General features: G+C 36.8%; 1 protein-coding gene across 3 annotated transcripts in view; it reads right to left on the bottom strand.

Annotated features, from left to right (window-relative positions):
- FOXP2 (forkhead box P2) overlaps positions 1-21,400 on the bottom strand; it is a 406,072-nt gene that overhangs the window by 324,535 nt on the left and 60,137 nt on the right. For all 3 annotated transcript variants that reach the window (XM_083860379.1, XM_083860380.1, XM_083860381.1), the window contains exon 2: positions 19,443-19,584. The gene's annotated coding sequence lies outside the window, so the exon portion shown is untranslated. The remainder of the gene's footprint in view (positions 1-19,442; positions 19,585-21,400) is intronic.

Below are 21,400 nucleotides of genomic sequence, written 5' to 3'. Positions count from 1 at the left end.
GGCACACCAGACAAATAGGCTTACCTTTGTAACCAGGGTTCTCCTACAGCAAAATAACATGGAGTGTCTTGTACAATTTGGCTAATGCAATAAGCTTATAAATAACTACAGGATGCAAATGTGTAAAGGGCTTTCCCTTTGCTATTTTTTACTCTCACAATCTCCATGTGCTTGAACAATGCTATTCCACACTTTTTATTTTTCATATTAATCTCTACATTAGTAAGCATTAATAGGAAAGAACAAGAAGCAATGAAATTTGACACAAGATCTTTTAACTGACATTAAGGTGTGCCATATTTGTATATGGCTTATTTCCAGTAACTTCTCATACAGGTGGAAATTTAAAAAGAGAGGGCTGAGAGTTTATAACCAAATGGTCTGGACATTACTCTGATGCTTTTTTTCCTTGAAAATTCAAATGATCCCTGCAGGCAGCCGACAACTGCTAGAACTGTGGAATGTGCTCTTTGAACTGTACAAAACCCTTCAGCCTTTCGTGCATTGCTGCAAACAAAAACTGCCAAGTGCAATTATTTCTCAAATTTAATGTTATGGAAGTGTTGCACCATTTTTTTCACAGCTTTGAAAACAGCTGTAGAAAAAGAAAATTTACAGGACTATTTGCCCACAGAAGTTATACATTGCATATGTCACTTTTTGTAAGCAACTCATACAAATGAATCAGTCAAATCCCAAAGAGTGCCCTTCTTTCTTTGGTGCAATGGCAACTATATTCCTATGGAAAGAAAAGAAAGAATATGTGTAAGGACTCCTCCCAAGCACAGTTCTTCATCCTTTAGCCTTTTTAAAAGGATAAAAATAACCCACTAAAACATACCACAAAACAAACCACAACTTAGAAGCAGCAAACACTGAGAGAAAGACAGAAGCTTGAAAACTTGTATTTCACTTTCCCCCTTTTTTTATTAACCTACACTGCTGTATCTAGAGTTCCTACAAACATCCACATACTAAAAGTTAATTTGGTAAAAAAAAGCACAGCAATTCAGATAATCTTGTATGCATCTGTAGTTCCAGTAAGAACTGCCTAGATTTTGAACACAGTTGTATTCAACTTGTTGAACTAAAGGTTGATGAATCTTATTCACTGAGTACAGAGTTACTCTGTAATAGGACTTTTACTACCGACTTCAGCTGTATCTGAGATTCTTAAGCTAAAGATGACATTGATGTATAACCAACTGCTCTTTATTAAATTTCCACATCTGAAATAAATGTTAGACAACCATGAAGACGCCCGAATTCAAAACAGTCACTTTTGTTTGGATTGCAGTTGGGCCTTGCTTTAGAAAGCAAGCTATTTAGTTCCAGAGTAAACTTCATTACAATTCAGACTTGAGGTGGAGAACTGTCTACACACCAAGTCCCAAAGCACACCTAAACTCCTAGGTCTTGTCCAAGATCCATTGCCCACACCCACATTCAGTTAGCCACAATATCCTGTTTCTCCTGTAGCAGGGGAAACGACCTGCAAACAGCCAGACTCAAGCTGTGCAACAGTCTGTACAAATGAAAGTCCAAATGAAATTCTTAACTGATCCAAAATGAAGATGAACCACTGCCCACCGCATGGCCAAAAAAAAAAAAAAAAAAAAAAAGAGAGAGAGAGAGCAAAAGGAGCTTCACTCTTTAGTTTGATCATGTGGACAGAATGGACGAGACTTACAACCTCTTCAGATTTAGGGAGGGCCAAGAATCAGAATCAAAACGTGTCTAGCATCTCCTGCTGGTTGCTACATCTACACGGAATCAAGACACAAGTCAGTGACAGTCAGCAGCCCCCTCTCACTGCATTCCTGGAGGTGACAGGACAGACACTCACTCTGCAATTGCAAGATACACCTCCTCAGCAGCAGAACATGCTGAGCTGTAATCCACTGATTGATCCACCAAGGAGGTTGTTCAGTGGTGCACTGTGTGATATGGTCTCATTGAGTTCTACAGATGCTATAAAAGGGGTGTCCAAAACTGTGACACCTTACTTTCATTTCAGAATTAGAAGAGAGGCCAAGAGAACTGCGTCAGTACTGACACCACCCTATTGAATGCCTCAGAATCACAGAATATCTCAAGTTGGAACCTTGCCATCTCCCTGATGCTATTTGCATGTTTGCATCAAACACAGACATGTCGGCTATTTTAAAAATAAAACATTAGGTTTGGTGGTGTTTTTTTAAGTTGTCTTTGTGGTAATGAATCTTGGTCAAGATTCAGTGTTAACACAACTTATACAAACACCAAAGAGCAGACCACAGAACTGCCAGTGATGAACATAATTGCATCAAGAATGATGTGGCCTTCGAGATCATGGTAAACCAAGCCAAGGCAAGCAAAACTAGTAATGGAGAAACTGCAATTAATTTTGAACTAAAGAGGGCAACGGCACTGTTTCTCTTTGTTGATCTTTCCATCAGGATAGGAAAAAGCACAATAATAAGCATGTTCATGGGGTTTTAAAAGCATTCCATGTAAAAAGCAACAAAATATAAAGTACATTTGTTACAGCCTGAGAAGACTTTCCTGAGGGAGGCACAAGGGCTAGGCAGTTGATGCAAGACACACAGTTGTTCTTTCTAAAAGCTACCAAGTAAAGTTAAAAAAAAAAAAAAGTCAAGCATCACAGCATCTGCTTACAAGCGCTACAAAAGAAACAAAACATCATGGCTGTGTCAGGGGGAGTATTTAGGTCAGATAATTCCAGAAGGACCTAGAATTAAGTCCTTCACTAAAAGGGTGGTTGGGCACTTGAACAGGCTCCCCATGGAAGTGGTCACAGCACCAGCTGATAGAGTTCAAGAAGTGTTTGGACAATGCTCCTGGGCACATGGTGTGACTCTAGGGGATGTCCTCTGCAGGGCCAGGAGTTGGGTTTAATTCTGGTAGATCCTTTCCACCTCAGGACTGTTCTATGATTCTATGAAAAAAATACTATTTTGATATGAGTTTCTAACATCTGTTAAAAATAAAAACTAAAAGAAAAAAATCATTAACTTTTATATTTTTAAGTTTTTTTCAAACAAATTAAGTGAAACATCTCAAAGTCTTACTATCATTTACCAATAAGCCAAGCAAATTTCAAGATTTAAAAGAGCAAAATCAGTTGAAGGGCTCATTGAAAATAATCTTAAAATAGGCATGATGAAATTATTTGTTGTGAAGAAAAGCACTTAAGTAGTGATTTGCATAACGTCAGTAATATCTCATTTTCAGGATGTAGCACGATTGTTTCTAGATTTCTCAAATGCACCTCATTGCAGACATCACTCTAAATACCCAGATGGTAGAAATTGTTTACACCTATTTCATATATTGCTTATGAGGGAAGAATCAGAAAGGTATGTGAGAAGCAAACGAGATAATCTGTTCCTCATGACTACTTCCCCAAACTTAATAGAAATTTGCCTAATACCAGTCATTCCTCTCTTGACACAAAAATTTCAAACTTGTTGATATGCATGGAAGCATCAGTGTAATGCTGTCTACCTTTTGCACTTCCTAAAACATGACTGATTAAAAGAAATCTGAAAAAAAATCTGCCCTTGGGTTAATGCCAAAAGTTTAGCAAAAGTTTAATGCCAAACTTTAGCCTAAGGCACATTTCAAAGCCAAAATGTTAATCCTTGGGTAGGGCGTGGTGGTGCTATGTTTTTGATGGTTTGTCATTTAGAACATTTGTGATAGAAAATATTCTTGTTAGGAGATTACAGACACTTCTTTCTTCAAAATCCAGGAGGAATGCCCTGTTGGGGTGTCTGCTCTTGCAAGCAAATAAAATTAACACAACAGGTTGTCCATAACTTTGATACTGCACAGGATAAAGGGTAGTGGCTATAGTCCTGATTGAAGTGAGTTAACATTTTAATACCATAAAAGACAATAACCAGAAAAAGAGAACTCCAAACTTTGACTACAACCTATGATAAAAGAATTCACTAATGGCCTCCATATTCCAGATATCAAGTCTTGTGTCATCTTTCTGGATTTTTCCCAAACAAAAAAGCCAGCAAAGTCCACTAGAAACTGGCCAAATGAACAACATATCTCATTTAGGAGTCAGTTAACAGTAAAATCAAAGAATATATGAACTACCATCAGTAACTATTTCTGGAAGAGGTCCTCCACCTAGAATAAGTAGAAACCAGTCACAAATTTAGAAAATGCCTTCAGATCCCCTGATAAGAAACCATACTTATTTCAAAAGGAATTATCCCCTCTCCCTTATCCTACAAGCCTTTCCCAGTCCAAGTGTATTTCTCTCCTGCAGACTGTCTAGGTTGTCAAGAAAAGGGCCATGTTTTCTGCAGAGTTGCCGAAGTTCAAAAGATTCATGAATTAGAGAGAGTTTAAGGTCAGAAAGTACCATTAGATCATCAAGTCTTACTTTTTATAATATCACAGACTATAAAATTTCAGACAGTTACCTTATTATTGAACCCAAACACTTAAAGCTGATTGAAGAATAAATACTGTTTCAGCTAAAACAATTGTTTCATGACACTTTCTTTTGCTGTACTAGATTAAAGAGCTCTCTAGAGCACCAGATATTTTCTCTCTGTGAAGGTATGTTGTAATTAAGTAATTTCTCAAGCATATTTTTGATAAGGTAAACAGACTGATCTTAAATATTTCACTGCAAGGCAATTTTCAAGCTCTTAAATCACTTTCATAATTGTTTCTGGCACCATCTCTAATTTTCAAAAAGGTTTTTTCTTTTAGATGTGGCCAGAAGAAACATAAGCTGAAATTCAGTCTGTTTACCAATGCAGTATAAAAAGATAAATTCACATATTTTCTGACATTTGGCTGCTTGTACATCTAGCACAGTTCTTTATCTGTTCAATAGTGTACTGAGTTTTCTCCTGTCAGGAAAAAAAAAATCATAAAAATTATAGGGGAGTTGTGACCAAGTAATGCAAGCAAGTACTCGGCAGAACTTGGCAATAACAGAACCTTAACTATCTGGTCATCTTTTTGGAAAGGAGACAGCAAGATACAGGCTATCCAAATATGTGTGAGCAACCATTTTTAGTGCAGAAACTGAGGAAAACACTCAAAGCAAAAATGTTTTAGATTATACTTCAACCTGCAGCTCACTGGAAATGTGAGCATTGAGGGCACCTTGTTTGAAAGCATCTGTAACATGAGAGAATTCCCATTTCTAAGGACGGGAGGGAAAGGGGACACTAGGAGAATAGAGTCAATGAAGATTACAGAAAAGGACTTGGATAAATTAATTGGTGGCCAGGATTATGTAAAAGGTAACTTGAAGGGAAGAAGAAAGAGTTCAAGAGAGATCACAATTCCATCAAGGAGTAACATTCACTGCATAAGAGCAAACTAAATCAAGGTGGAAAAAGACTACATTATAAGCTCTTCAAGGGCCTGCAACTTGAGGAAAGTAGAGGTCCATGAACACAAGTAGGTGAGAGAGAAAAACACGACAGTACAGAGACAAAGTCAGAAGGGCAAAAACAGAAAGTGAAATGTAATTTTAAAAAAATTAGTAGCATAAAGCATTTTTTACATTCCTTAATATTAATGGGAAAATTCAAGAAAGAGCTGATCAGGCTATTTGTGGAAGAATCAAAGGCATATCTTTTTCTTAGCCTTTAATATAAGAGACGAATACAATCTGATCACTAAAACTAGTGACAAAAGAGACAAAAAATTAAGAGTAAAACAGGGAAACCAGATGAGGAGACACTACAATAAGTTAGATGCTGTCAGATGAGTTCAGCCTAACCAAGCTTACTTATGTTAGGTAAAAACACAAAGTTGGCCTGTGCTGTGAAGCCTGCAGAAGAATACCAAATTCCAGTATTTCCAATGCCTTACTGCACTGAAATTTCACTTATCTGTCATCTACATCTACTCAAAAGCAAATCAGTGAAATTTTAAGAGTTTAAGTTTTCTTTATTTTTGAAAATTATGCTTAACTCCAACCAAACCAGTAACTAAGGTCTCTGTCCCTTATTACCATAAACAGCTGCATTACCTCAATAGGTAAGACACTATCTACTGTGCAAGGGACTCTAAGACACTTAATTAAAAATTCTCTCACTGGCATTAGCAGCTTTTCAGAACTTTATAGAATGAATGGAGCTCCAGAAAAATGACGAGGGGAAAAAACACAGTCCCTGTCCTAAAAAGCTGAAAATAACAAGTGGTAAGAAATTATAAAATTTTCAATTAATTTCAGTTTCTGAAGTATTTTTGAGAAAACTGAGACCAGCAAGACTTTGTTTTCTTTCCTTTATAACAAGAAAATAAATACCTGCCAATATAGTTTTGTCATGACCAAAATTTGACAAGCCAATTAAATTTCTCCTTCAGTAGAAAAGAAAAAAATTTAATGGGAAAGAAGCAGTGGATGACACATAAAAAGATGGGGATGACTCATAAGAAGAAGCAAAGGAAACAAAGACTAAATTAAACTATTTTAAGGCTAATACAAAATGTGTTCAAAATTTTGATATAGAGACTAGGAATAAAAGAAGGACACTATGAATGGGGCTCAATAGGGGTCCATCCTGGTCTGGTGTGTTTTCTTTTATAACTTGGATGGTGAAATGCCATTCATATAGAAACTGTACTTTTAAAATTTTCAGGTGATGCAAAGTTTGAGAAAGACAGAAAAACACTGGTCATTCCTCCATTGCATACACCAAAAATAATAACAAATACCTTTAAAGATGTACACATGTGAAAATATATTTTAACCATTTTGATGAGCTATTAGGAACCATGAGTTAGTTCTGAAATAGCTGAACTCACAGTTACACCAAACCCATTTTAAAGCACATTATCACTTGACTGTGTGGCATCATAGAGCAACAACAGCTCATTCCATGCGCTTAGGTCTATCTTTTGAAACATATCCCATTCTCTCTCTAACTGTCTTTCCCTTTTCAACTCTGCATTAAGTGAGACATAATAGAGAGCCACACAGCCTGAAAGGTGTCAGCTACTCAGTTCTGACCACCCCACCCTCTGAACACATTGTACTACCAGCTGTTGGCGACTCCTGGTCCTGCTTGGGCAGAGTGAGCCACCAGCACTACCACCAATATTTCACTGCTTTTGGCGTAACTAACAGGTTGGTTTAGTTTGCTGGGATATTATCTGTGAACTTGTTGGGAACATATAGACATCTCACTCATCTCACCCATGTAGCTGAAGGTAGCCTTTATGAAAACATGCTCATGAGAGCTCCAGGTTACCCTCCCCTTCTACTCCTCTTACTACAGGCTCTGGTAAAACCTCTGTCCCCATTTTTATTGCAGCCCCCTTCGAGTATTGAAAGGCCACAATGAGGCCCCTCCAGAACCTTCCTTCTCCAGGCTGAACAAGCCCAGCTCCCTCAGCCTTTCCTCATGGCAGAGAAGTGTTCCATTCCTCTGATCATTTTTGTGGCCCTCTTTTGGACAGGCCCAGGTCTTTCCTGTGTTAAGGGCCCTAGAGCCGCATGCAGTACTCCAGGTGTGTCTCATGTATTCCCCATGCAGTTACCAGACATGGCATGCCAGGACTGCAAAAGTAGATACAGCTACTGTAATTGTGCTGAAAAAACTGAGCAAAACCACTGCTGTGTTAGAGGCCCATGAGAAAAATGTTTGGACTGAGGGACTGATGCCCATTTATTTGAGGCAACATAGAATACATTGAATGAATGGTGGCTATTTGCTTTTAATGCAATGAGAAGTGTATGTATTTGGTTAATAAAATAAAAATTAGGAAAATACTTTTCAGAAATGTAGAAGAATAGAAAAATTTAAAAATATGTTATGCAATTACACAAGTGAAAAATTTAGTCATGGCATCTCAGAAGACAAGAATAAATATATAAATTGATCAATTTAAAAAAAATAAATAAGCTAGCTAGAGCTAGACTTACAGTATTTGTTATTCCTTTTCACTGAAGTAAAAGATCAGCAAAAGCACAAAGTGAAACTAAATGGCTTCCTATTTTCTTGCATATTGAATTATAGATCCTCCTTAGGTTCTAAGGTGAAATTGCTTCTCTGTATTTCCATAATCTGATTCTATCCTGATCATCTATTTGATGGTTCATGCAAAACAAGCAGAAGAAAAAAACATTTCCCAATGCACAGGCTGTGAAGGTATTAAAAAATACTGCTTCTGGATTTCATATCCAGAGGTTTCCTAGAAACCTTGCATTAGTCTGTCCATCTTTGAAGCATATGTAGTGTGGTCAAGTTAATGCTGCTATTGAAACCTAGAATTTTGCATTTCTCAAATGAAAACAAAAATGCAAAAAGGCCCAAATATTGCATCTACGGGAGGCTTTTTTTGCATTTAATTTCCCAGGTTCCTTTTAGGGAAAAAAGGGGAAAAAGTCCTTAAGGCAATATAAGCACTTAATCCAACTCAAATACTAAAGAGGACATAACCTTTCAAATCATCTTAAATATTTACGATGCCATAAGCTCTTAAACTTCCTGGAATACTTAGCCTTCCTTAAAACCTCACAGTACTCAAAGTCCCTTGAGCAACATAAGCACCTAAACTGCTTCAAATCCTTTCAAAGGACACAACCTTTAAACCAACGTTGTGTCTAATTTTTAGAAATATTTTTGTTTCTTCAGGCACAATTCTGCCCGGTTTTGTCCACAAATCATGTAACTGTTCAAGTACTATTCACATGCTTCCATTGACACAATACTTCCACCAGATGGAAGGCCTGTGCATGGAAGATATAAAGCACCCTGCCAACACTGGGAAAGTCAATTCAAGTAATGGAAAAGATTCCCTTGTTCCTAAACCTGGCCAGCTTCAACTTCACTAAAAGAGAAATAATAGAAACACAAGACAGTCACCAAAGCCTTTACAGTATCTTGTTCATATCTTTACACAATGCCCATCAGTGACTCAAACTAGATTCATAATATTTCCCCATTAGCTTATGATGGCAATCAAGAAATTGCAAAATTGACATCTTCAACAAAAGCAACAAATGTTATCTCTGTGTGGGAACCCAGCAGCAAGTACTAAGAATAGAGCCAGAATGCAAGCCATGTTTAAGAAGTACTCAGTTTACATGTTACAACCACACACTACTTCAGGACTTTTATTCTTCAGGATGGGTCACTTCCCTGTTCATTTTCTAACCTGATTTATCCTTTTAACAACTGTTCAGTGAACTTAAGTCACTGTTTCATTCCTCCATAAGCCCTTTACATAGGTCTGAAGTGAGCAGAAAAACATTTCAGAGTAAAGCGACCTCATGCACATAAGTGTGAGATGCAAAAATCCTTCTCTTTCCAGAATTTCCAAGTTCAGGCCTTCAGTGTTTCCTATAGCCTAGGAAAGGAATCATCTGTGTTCCACTTTAAGAATTGTACCTTTGATTACATGAGTGAGAAGAGAATTAGTGAAACTTAGTGCCACAATTGCTCTAAAGCAATTGAGAAAAATTATAAATACTTGATTCTTTAAATTTTGAATTTCATACGACAAGGACTAAATCGTAGGTCAGTCATGTTGTTTGCCCATGGGAAGTAAATAAAGATATCCATCTTCAGACCACACTTGAAAACATATTTGCCAGACTTCTGCATGGCAAGCAAGGTGACCAAATATATGCATCTGCAATTCTTTTAAAGTTGTTTTTATACGAATCATAAGCCATGTCAATAAAAGTGCTGTATCCATCAATGAGTAAAATATTTTAAATATGCAGCTCAACATTAACAAATTTACTGTTATGTTCTTGAAAATCTGTTTGGGACTGCCCCTAAAGTTCTATAAGGCAATGACTTAAGAATTTTGAAGACTCAAGCGTTTATGCTGAGCCTGGTGAGCAGCTAGAATGCTGTGCAAAACACTATAAAGCCCACTATACCAATTTTTCTTTTATTTACTTTGTACCTTTATCATCTTACCAATTAAATCAATAGGTGTTAAATATTGATTGCCTCATCCTATAGTGGCTGGTCTAACACTACTGAGAGTTAATGGGTATTTCCTAACTGCTTTCCCTAAATTGTTACTGACTCTTCTTTTTATTCTTTCCCCTGGTATCTTTTTACATATATTTACAAACTGCCTATTTCCTTACATCCCATGTTACCCAGTTCCATCCATGAGCATGAAAACTGCAAAAAAATTCAGCTATGTGCATAAGCACAATCATTTAAAAATAATGCTAAAATGAGTGGAAGTTTAAATTGTTAAACAGCAGGCTGCAATGGAAACATATGCTGACACTTTTGTGTGCACACATGTGCACATGTGTATATATATATACATACACACACGACTTATTACAATACAGAAAATTATAGAGGATTATAATAAAAAGATCATGAAGTTTGGCTTTCAGTATTAACTTCCATTTCTTTTCCTAAGTACTGACGAACAAGCTATAACTTCACCATTGGTTTTTTTATCATATAACCATAGAAACAGGAGCTAAAAATTACATTCCTCCACTGGTCATCTAGATCTCCTCTTCAAGATATCTGTTTAAAGTCTCCCTTAGAGATTTGAATAAAGAGGGTGAGATCAAAAATTCATAACAACACCCTCTAAATGACAGTTTCAATTTTTCCTTCAGCATAGTTTTAAACATACAAAATGAAAATATCCCACTGGTCATAGAAGTCCATGTGGTTATGAGAAAACAATTACAGAAGAGATCTCTACAATTATAGACTCTAATCTACTATGTGAGCAGAAAGTGGGAATACTACTTTACTCAGAGACACAAAAGGGTGGGGTTTTTTACAGCCTTATTTATGACAAGGATCCCCATGGTCTTTTATAACTAAGGAAACATAGTAGAGCCCAACAAAAATGGCCTCTTACAATAGAACAACTGGAGCTGAACATGTTACACAGATGTGGCATGTGCTTCAAGATGTATACTTTACTTTGCACTACTGCATAGGTTTGGTCCATTCTTCAAAACTTGTCCCTGTTCAGCTTCATCATCAGGAAGGTTCAATGGGAGACTAGTCTACCCTGATACTTCTCAAGTGCAGTCCTGATTTGAACTGAAATACTAAGAGATGCTGCAGAAATCATTTAATACTAAGATGGTAATCATTCTTGTTCTAGGTATAAGACCACATTATTTTTGTTTTCCATCGCTAATTTCTTTTGCTGTGGCAGATTTATATCTTTTCTCTCTTTAGATAACTATTTTCAGCCATTTGAGGGAATTCAGCGTCCTAAGTCAACTCCAGAACAGGAGCAACTCATTTGCAGACAATGAAGAGCTTTGTAATTTAGCTGTAGGGCTTCAAAATGAATTTCTCCAAAGACACAGGAGGTCTCAACTTCAAAATACCCAAAGGCTTCTATTTCATCATGAATTGTAGAGGACTTTACAGTAATATATGCATGTTAGGGGATTTAGAATGATAAACTTCAACATGCATGCATCAAATTATTGCAAAATCAATTAAAATTTATCTAGAAAATTTTCGTCAGTCACTGATTTTTGCAGGTGAAAAATTAGAAGTACATCCTTTACTAACATATGGCTTGGGATTGCTCATATGAGTGCAGAGTTTCAGATAGTCCATCTGGAGCCGATCTCCCCCATGTTTAACATTTTCATCAGAAACAAGAACTGAGAGATAATGACCTCTTGGGGGAAGGTTGATGACCTTGATTCTGCTCTCAATAACTGTCTCAGAAACCATTTATCGTATCTTGCAAAAATACAGGTATAAAATGCACTCTGAGAATCAAAATACCATTTAACTGCTCCACTGAAGAGTTCTTTCTCCCTGAAAGACCTGATGACAGACCATTTTTCCCCTGGGCTAAGATACCAGCTAAAACTGTGATTCTTCCTCTGTCAGAGTAAAATTAGGGGAAGGAGGTGGAGAGAAAGGGGATCACATTTTAGTTTTATTCCACTGATGCTGCCGCCTGTCAGTAAAAGATGAAGGGCTGAAATCCCATCAGTCTGGATTTGCAGATCTGAGGACGAAGAATTAGTATTTTTCTGTTTTTGCAGAAAACTCCTTGATGTATAGCTCCATTATTGAATGTTAACAGCTTTGGTTTAAATTACAAATGAGGTTCCATTAGCATAACCCGTACTTGGTTTCTATTTAAAAATATGATTTTCACCAAAATTGTGTTGAGAACCTACATGTTTTCATTTGTGGCTCCAGATAAAGGAGAGAAGCAATTTTATATTTCACTAACTCAAAATAGGAGGTTTAGACTGACAAAATAGTAAAGAACACTTTTAAGATACTTCTGGTATCTCCTTCAACAGGGGGGACAAGAGGTGAATGAATAGTCCTTAGGAATGATGTACCAAAGGCAGGTATAAAGAGGCAGCAGTGCTGAAGGGGCAAAACTTAAAAGTTGTTGCAGCAGCCCTCTTGTTAGAGAGTAGAAATGAGCCAAGACATAGACTTCTTGTTTATCACAGCATGAAAAGGGTTTATTCCTCTTTATAGCTCAGCCATCCTCACTCCAGCTACTCACTGACTCTGGCTGCAGCAAGCTCCTATTGTAGGTTTCCCTTGCAGCCTCTGACTGCTGGTTATTTCCTGCTAAACCATGACTGTATGTATTAGTTTGCAGACTCTGAATGCAGGCTTTTACCTGGCTAGACTGTGTCTGCAGGTTCCAATAACAGGCCCTAACTGCATGTGTGCTCCCTCCTCAGGATCCTTCTTCTTCATGAGTCTCTCATTCCCTCTTCCTCAAGGTTCCTCCTCCATGATTCTCCCCTCACCAGCTAACCCACTCTCTTTTATAACACTTACTTTTTTTGTATATAGCTGTGACACAGCAGGGGTGAGGCTGTATTGGATAACTAACACAGTTGTTACTTATCAGGGGCAAGGTCACCTGTATTCCCTTCTTCTATACAAAGTGTCTTTTACAACTGTCTCTCCAAAACAATCTTCTAAATACAATTATTTTAAAAACCCTAAATTGCATCGTGGAATTATAACTGTTTAATTAGCTTCCATCATGTGTGTTTTCATCAAAACATACTACACAGCAGATGGTTTCTGCTCTTATACTTTTCAACTATAGTGTCTGTGTCTTGCCTTTGAAAAGTTGTTTTTGTCTAATGTATCTCCTACTGATGGTTTTAACACTTAAAAATAGGCTGCTTTTCTGACATATACATGCATCAGCATATCAGAACTCATGAAATTGTTATGCTAAATGGCCAGGTTCCAGCTGCACTGTTTGCACAGTGTTATCTCTGTAATGTTACATAGCGCTTCAAGCTGTACAACAGCAGAGATCCAGCAGCCTGAGCCAACTATCACTGCAAACAGGCAGGCTGTTTGAGATGATTTTGGTGTTGGAATGATTATGCTGGAGTTACTGTTTGCCCAGAAACTCTGTTTCTCTATGTTTTATGATGTCCATGTGAAAAATACTAATACTTCCTGCATTACCTGTGTGCAACAAAGGTACAGTAACCAACTCACCATAAAAATGAGATGATATTTCTGCATTCAACCCACCCAAGTCTTAGCAGTACTCCACAGGGGATTAAGGTGACACTTAATTCATTGATGTTTTCTACAAAGTTCTTTGAAATCCTCAGATGAAAAACAGTGTATTATTAATATTATTACATGTTATGACATGCCCCAAAGGATCTCACCACGCTTTGTTAGCTGTATACAAGAATCCCTTCATTACCATCCAAATGCTCCTACCTCTGAAGCGTAACAATGCAGCTGTTTGCCAATAGACAGTAATTCTTTATAAACATTGACTGATCTTTTATGAAGAATATTCTCTTCCATTAAAAATATATGTTTCACACCATTTCCAGTTCTTCAACAGCTCAATGCCAGGGAACTGTAACTGCATGCAGGACACCAGACTCTGTAAAAACATCATTTTGGCAAAAGGCATATGCTTAGCTGGCATCCTTATTTAGCCTATCACCCAGCTTTCACTCACTTATACCACAGGAAAGATCTCTCATATCAAAGTAATGCGATAAACCTCTCACAAAGTAGAAAATTAATGCAATTGACAGTCAGAATGGCACAAGGTCCAATCAATTAATACTCTCAACCAATTCAGGAATCTAATCCAAAATCCTCTGGAGAAAAGAGACCTTATGTAGGTTGAAGAAATGAAGATATGCTGGGAAAAACTTTCCTTTTCTCTTGTTTGTCTGCAAATTGAGACAAGATGCATAGCACATAGGTAGTTTTAGAACAACTTATTTTCAACACTTATTTATATTTTCTAAAAATGCCTGCAACAGTCAAAACATTTTTCCCTTTTCTCTATTTGAAACTTCATGTTACTTTTAAATTTTGAGTCAGAATACCAGTGTGATAGGAACATGATTTGCTTTCTACATGGAATGGGATTGAGCCCATGTGAAATTTTCTATTATTAAAAAGCCCCTGCTGACTTAGATGCCTAGGCTGTGGAAAATACTTGTTCTGTTAACTTTGATGCAGTCATTAATGTGTTTCTTGAACAGGTGCTCCTCAGGTTTCTGTACTCAAATTCATTCACTGAACCCAGATATTCTCAGCCTGCTGGATCTCCTCAGTTTAACCCTCACATAGGGTCAGGACAAAGTGTCATAAAATTTATAGTTCAATAAAAATAGGCACAGTTCTTTAGTACTCAAGCATCTGCTGTTTAGTGGCACCTTGGCTGAACTGCCCTTTTCATTTTCTCAGAACTAGTCTTCTGGTTTTTTGTGATAAAGCATAAAATTCCATTCAAAGCTAAACATTCTTAAAGTTGCAGAAGGGTGGGAATACAAACCCAAACCAAATAAAATCAGACAATCTTATAGGCTTGAAAAAAAAATAAAGCCTATTAAACTTGTTTCAACTATAAAAAGAGACAGCTTGCCAGCTTTGGTGAAGATTTGTATATTTCTGAGAATCTTGGCCAGCAAGTACTGATGTAACAATGTTTCTAAGGGAAATATTTTGTTCTTGTTTAGAACACATAACTTAGTGATACTGTGATACAAACATCAGTGAATGTTATTTTGTGCAAATATTAGAAGTAGGCAGAGAAAGAGAAAATAACTACAAATTGCTAACATCAGGTTGTCTCCATTCTCTAAGCACTTTCTTTAGGCCAATTTGCAAGCACTCTTTTAAAAAAACATATTGCTTCCTCAGACAAATGTAGATTCCAGGAATCAGTATTTGCTGTAGTTTTGCACTATAATACATGCATGCTCCCACTACACAATGCTGAACTAAAGGTACCAATTTAAATAACAATGAAAGGATGGAAACAAAATGAAAGATACACCTCAAATACAAAATGTAATACTCAAAGCAAAATTATAACCGTAAGAAAAATTGTATACACCCCAATAAGGGTTAATTAGTCAACCATGAGTGGAAGTACAGAAACAGAGCTCACCATGAGCAGTCCTGTGCATTTCTGAACAACAGGATGAGTATAATAACTGAGACCATCTTTGAAACATATTCAACTGTTGCCCATAGTCTCATTGCAGTGATGTTAAAAACATGTATGAAGTAAGTCTAGGTAAGTCTAGCCTTTCCAGGGCTATAATTCAAATACATGGAAATTAGACATAAAAAGACATCTGATAATAAATTACGCCACAATTTCTATGACATATGCCTACATTTTAGCTAAAAAGCAAATAGAGGCAGCATATATTATTTCTAATACCTTTTAGACACATTTAACTATTCCATGGTAAGAAAGTGCTCTCCATATACAGCCCTTACCCATGAAAAGTGGGACTGAAGAAGGTGTTATGTTATTATCCTGTGCTAGCCAATGTAGTTGCTATTATTCAAGTATAGACAACAGCTTAAATTACTAAGGAAATCTAAAATACTTCTATATAAATGGAAAACAGCATTTTATCACAACTCATTAATAGAACACATTATAAATACCAGTTGATAGTAGAGCAAATTGTTTCAAATTGGAAAGCCACCTAAATTCTTGCTCTTAAATTAACTAGAAGTGCATTTTTGTGTGTTATATTTCCACCAGATTTTTTCAATCTTCTGTTGCAAGCTAAAGGCAACAATCCCAGAATCTCATGATACATCCCTTTTACTACCTTACTAGAAATTAAGTAATGACATAGAGTTAAAACATTGGCATTTCTTAACCTAGAACCCAAATATAAGAAAACACCCAAAATCTATTGATACTTCATAGTTAATATTAAAATGGCATTTGAAGTGCATTGTTTTAATGGTTACATATGACATCTAAGAGATACGGAAAATTTCCTTTTAATAAGCCTGTACATATCACCATAACCATAAAGAAATAATTTTTAAAATAATTTTGTTTACTGGTGTGAAAGCAGGATGTTTTGTGAATTTCAGTAATAACATTTTTCCCTTTTAAGTCTCAAATTATGTCACATAGGATGGAATTTATCTGTCTTAATGTTTAATAGAAAAGTTAAAACTCTAAATTTGTGCCAGTCACCTTAGATTGCTTTTATTGTGAGTGACAAGAAACAGGCATCTCTAAAGAAAGAATTGTCTCATCTAAAGACAGAAATAAAAAGAAGCTGTGAGAATCCTCCCCTGGAAGTCTCCATCTCTCTGGACTGACTAAAGAAGCCTATGGTGACCAGCTCAGATTTATACCACCTATATTTTTAGATGCCTAACATCATGGGAAATTAATCCCATTCTTGACACCCTTCTCAAATTGGGAAAAGTAAGCATAAAACGCAGAAAAACAGAATTACTAACAAGTGTAAGAATCAAAATACACTGTCCCAGAAAAATTAAAAAAACAAGACCCTTTTGTAAAAATAGCAGGGGATCTATACATTTGAAATGTCATACAGCGTTTGATCTCCAAGCTGGGACAGACTCAGTCATTTCTAGAAGATTATGAATATACAGGGAATATTTTCAGAATATGCTGACAAAGTAATATGCCTCTTCTGTGTATGAGTAAGCAGCAATTTTCAAAAGCTTATAATTCAGTGCAATAAGGACAGACATTCAGAGGCATGGCATAAGAGCCATCTTATAACTCATTAAAGCTTCCCCTTCAAATTCCAAGTCTTTGCTCAAAAGCAAAGAGGTCACAGACCTTGTTTTAGACCTTTTTTTCCATTTTCAGGAATGATACACCCATCTTACAGAAACTTTTGCAAAGACACTCAGGGCAGAAACTGTGGGCAGAAAATATCTGACAAAATAATCAAAGTTAAAATTCAAAAATCTGGCATTTGAAGAGAGAGTCTCTGGCTCCTAAGCATCTCAAGACACAAGGAAGCCCCTCAATCACACATTCATAGAGGATAGAAGGCTACATTGTGAAGTCTCACTGTACATTTGCCCGGTTTTTACATGTTTACATTGGCATGCTCTTTAACTATGGACTGTCCCAGAATGGCCATTTGCAAATAACTGAAACAGAGCTTATAATGAAATTCTTGGGTCAATTTATAGGTCTCACTGATCTTTAAAACAACTTCAGGAAGACAGCTATTTCTATTGTGGATTAATGGAGCACACCTGCAGGAGTTTGTTCCTAGTTATGTCTTTTTTTTTTTCCCAAGCACAAAATGATACTAAAAATGTATCTTTCTTGCCATGGATCAAGTGAAAAAGATGCTATTTTTAAACATATAAAATCCCCATCATGTGACTGTTCACATCACGTGAAACCTGGTGCTAATTCCAAGCTAAAAGATAATTTCACAGACTTCAAAGTGATTTTCATAGTTACAATCACAAGTCTTTAAATATAATTTAACACATTTTAGAAAGCTTGCAAATTCTGCCATGTCTCATTTTTGCCAAAACTTAAGGAAAATACTAAATCGAATAACTAAATACTTTGAAATAGAAATTTTTTTAAAAAAATTATTCTCATAAAATAAAATAGCAGAATATTTCTGATTTTGCTTACGTATAAATATCCCCAAAAACATAGAATATCTGAGATTAGAAGGGACTTCAGAAGCTCATTGAATCTCAATCCCCAATCAAGCAGGGTCAGATGCAGCAGGCTGCTTGTCCATTTGGGTTTTGAGTACTTCCATGGATGAGGATTCTACAGCCTCTTTGGGTAAGCCTCTCCAGTGTTTGACCATTCTCAAGATAAGGAAGTTTTTTATACTATGTTTCAATGGAAACAAAATTTAATAATCTCTATGCAGCACGTACCCACTGCCTGTCATCCTGTCACCAGGTGTCAATGAAACAAGTCTAGCTCTGTCTTTCTAACACCCTCCCATCCGCTATTTACTGTGAGAATGAAATGTTACTTAGTATTTCACTGTTCAGGAGACAAAGATCTTGTGCCTAAATTAGTCCAACCACTAACCATTCCACATCACCCAACCCACACATCATGTTTGCTGCTATACAAAATCAGGCTAGCATCTTCAGAATTTAGAAATTATGTATGTATATCTGAATTATACAGTATCTTGCCTGCGCTATAATTCACCACATGACACCTGCTTACTTGCTAGCCACTTATGACCATTTACTGGTTTTGGAGACCTGAATTTTAATTTACAAGGGACACAAAAGACAGCACTAACACAGTATGAAGTGCACAACAAAACAGTAGTTCCCCATTAGATAAGTAAGGATGCCCCACATATTTTTTAACTCTTATAAATGGCAAAGCACTAAAAATATCTGTAAGGTCTGAGACTATTGCTCACCAAGGAATTTAAGCAGCAGAAACTAGCACAGCTGCCATCATGTGTTCCTGCACACTTTTGGCTGCTAATTCCCACTCGCATCACCCTCTGTACCAGTGACAGCCCTTGGACAGCCATATGGGAGAAGGCTGGGATAAACCCAACTGAAAACAAATCCAAACAAATAATTGGCTATTTTCAGTCTGATCCATTCTCAAAATTTACAAACAGCTACATGTGCTGAGAGAGGGAGAATGACAATACAGGGAGGAGAAAAGAAGCTGGCACTGCATCTTACACAGCCACGCCACATTGAAGTGTCCACTGAACACTTAGACTAAAGCTAAGCAGTCAACACAAGCTACTCAGTGAGTAATACTGCATTCCTTAGGCATTGCTTTCTGAATGAGATTGATTGGCCTCTGGAGATGTCTGCTCCTCTCCCGAGGGTAAGCAGAATCTAGAATGACTGAGATACAGCTGCTTTGTTTCTCTGTATCTAAATTAACCAATATCTAGATGAGTAGAAAATGGTAGAAAAACATGGGTTTGACTCTTACAGCACTTCATTCCCTTTAAGAACTGCCATTTGGGAAAAAATAGTTGTAGCATAGCTTATCATCACACTAACATCAAAAGGGTATGTATTTTCTGCATGGTGCACAATTTTTTTCCTAAACTGTATTTTACATCTCTAAGCAATACGTTTCAGTGATGGGGTACTGTATTCCTCCCACAGGGCATATAAGTCCACAGCAGAAACATAGCCACAGTTCAGTTATAAATCACTTACATTTCTTCAGAGTCACTTTGTCACTTTGCTGTGCTTTGGGAAGGTCTTTTCCTTTTTGCTCAAACTGGTCCTCCCTCCAACAGTGTCTGTCACGTCTATGGCAGATAAGGACAAAAGGTCCTTAACTTTCACTTGAAGTTATCTAAGGGTAAAAAAGGAAAGGAACACAGTAAGTGCAAGCATCTATATTGTGTTTTATTGCAAGGTATTACAACCACCTCTTAAAACACACTTTGGTGTCATCCTTATGCATATGTACCACACACCTAGGAAAAAATCCCACACATTTCGCATCTTTCTTTGTATGAGACATGTGAAGTAGTCACTACGCCTAGAGCAGACACCTGATTCACTTCTGAGATTCATAACAAGACTGTATTTCTTTGAAAACACAAGTGTACAAGTTAAAAGATGATTACTGATTATTTTTTGTACTACAAATACACTCTGAACACTTTTGGCTGGCATCAAACTGGAAATCACAATTTGCTGAGCATAGGTTCACTATAAACCATCCTGCCTAGCCAGTATTGATAAACATTCTAATCTGAATCTTCTGTTAAAAAAAACAGCTTTCTATTGCACTATGTCTTACTGCCCAGAAAGTGAGACCTGGGGTTTATGATAGATAGATCTCATTGAAATTTCTTCATGAAAACTTAAAACTCACCTCTCCATCAGAGTCAAATCTATAAATTAAATGTTAAAAATTATTTAGAAAGGAACAAAGGACAAAGTGTAACATGTTATTTGCCACTGTATTAATCCCTATCTTGAAAAGCGTGCTCCCCTCTCTTGTCCAGCACAGAACACAAAACAACAGAACTAATTAGCAAAGGTTCAGAGAAGAAAACATACATGCTCAAAGGCTTAAAACAGTTTCCATATACGGAGAAGAAGTCAGTATGCCACCAATATCCAGGCTGGAAAAAAGCTGACTTAAGGAAGGGTATGATAGAAAACAACAAAAGTCTGAAGAAGATTGAAGGACAGCCCAGACATAGTATGTTCCCTATCCTTTGAAATCAAGAATTACCTAATAAAAGCCAAGTTAAAAAAAAAAAAAAAAAAAAAAAAAAAAAAAAAAAAAAAAAAAGAGTTTCATCTCCATAAATTGTGTGACAGAACTGTGAACTTCTTCCCAAGGATGCTATTTATGCAAGGAGGTTTTGTAAGCCAAGAGGAAGATGGAGGTATCCTTGGAAGACAGCCACCATTGGAGATAGATGACAGCCTAAGTGAACCATTGGTCTGAACCAGGATGACGAGTCCTATCTCCTTGTATATTCGCTTATGTTAGTGCTAATTCAACAGATTTTACAGCCATTTTACACTGATCTATTCACCACTCACAGTAATGAGAATTACTGCATTAGGTACACAGGGAGTCTAGTCTAGTCTTAGTTGCATTTGAAGCACAGGCTAGATCCTTTTAAACACCAAAGTGAAATCCCATGGTTATCTGTTCTTTACTATATGCTTAATAAATTTGATTGATTTTTCCAAAACACCATCACCACTGGGAAAAAAAATAAATCATATGAGGTAGCAAAGTTTTACTGTAAAGCAGCAGTAGCCTTTCTCTCCCCAGCCCACAGTCCCAAAGCAGCCAGGGCAGAGGGCTACAAAGCAAGGTTCTGCTTCTCAAGTTGTTTGCTGATTTCATGGGTTTGAGTCTAACTTCATCCATGTGTTCCCACTCAGTTCAACACTTATATAAATGCAGGTCAGTATCTCCATTTCCCAAGTTTCATCTCAAAGTAAACCTTAAAAATCATATATTCTGTATTCCAATATCTTCTCTTTTGCTTTAATCTCTAGGATACAGCAGTGTTTCTGATTTATTTTGGGTAAGTGCAGATCAATTAAAATTCCTTCAGGGAAGCCTTCTGAACCAGTAGAAAGTGAATGACTGTCATCAGGAACAAACACTTTCCGCTGTCATGGACCAGCATGTC

The sequence above is a fragment of the Zosterops lateralis genome (genome assembly GCF_965231275.1).
Source record: "Zosterops lateralis genome assembly, chromosome: 4".
Lineage (NCBI taxonomy): Eukaryota > Metazoa > Chordata > Aves > Passeriformes > Zosteropidae > Zosterops > Zosterops lateralis.
This window is presented reverse-complemented; position numbering and strand designations above follow the sequence as displayed.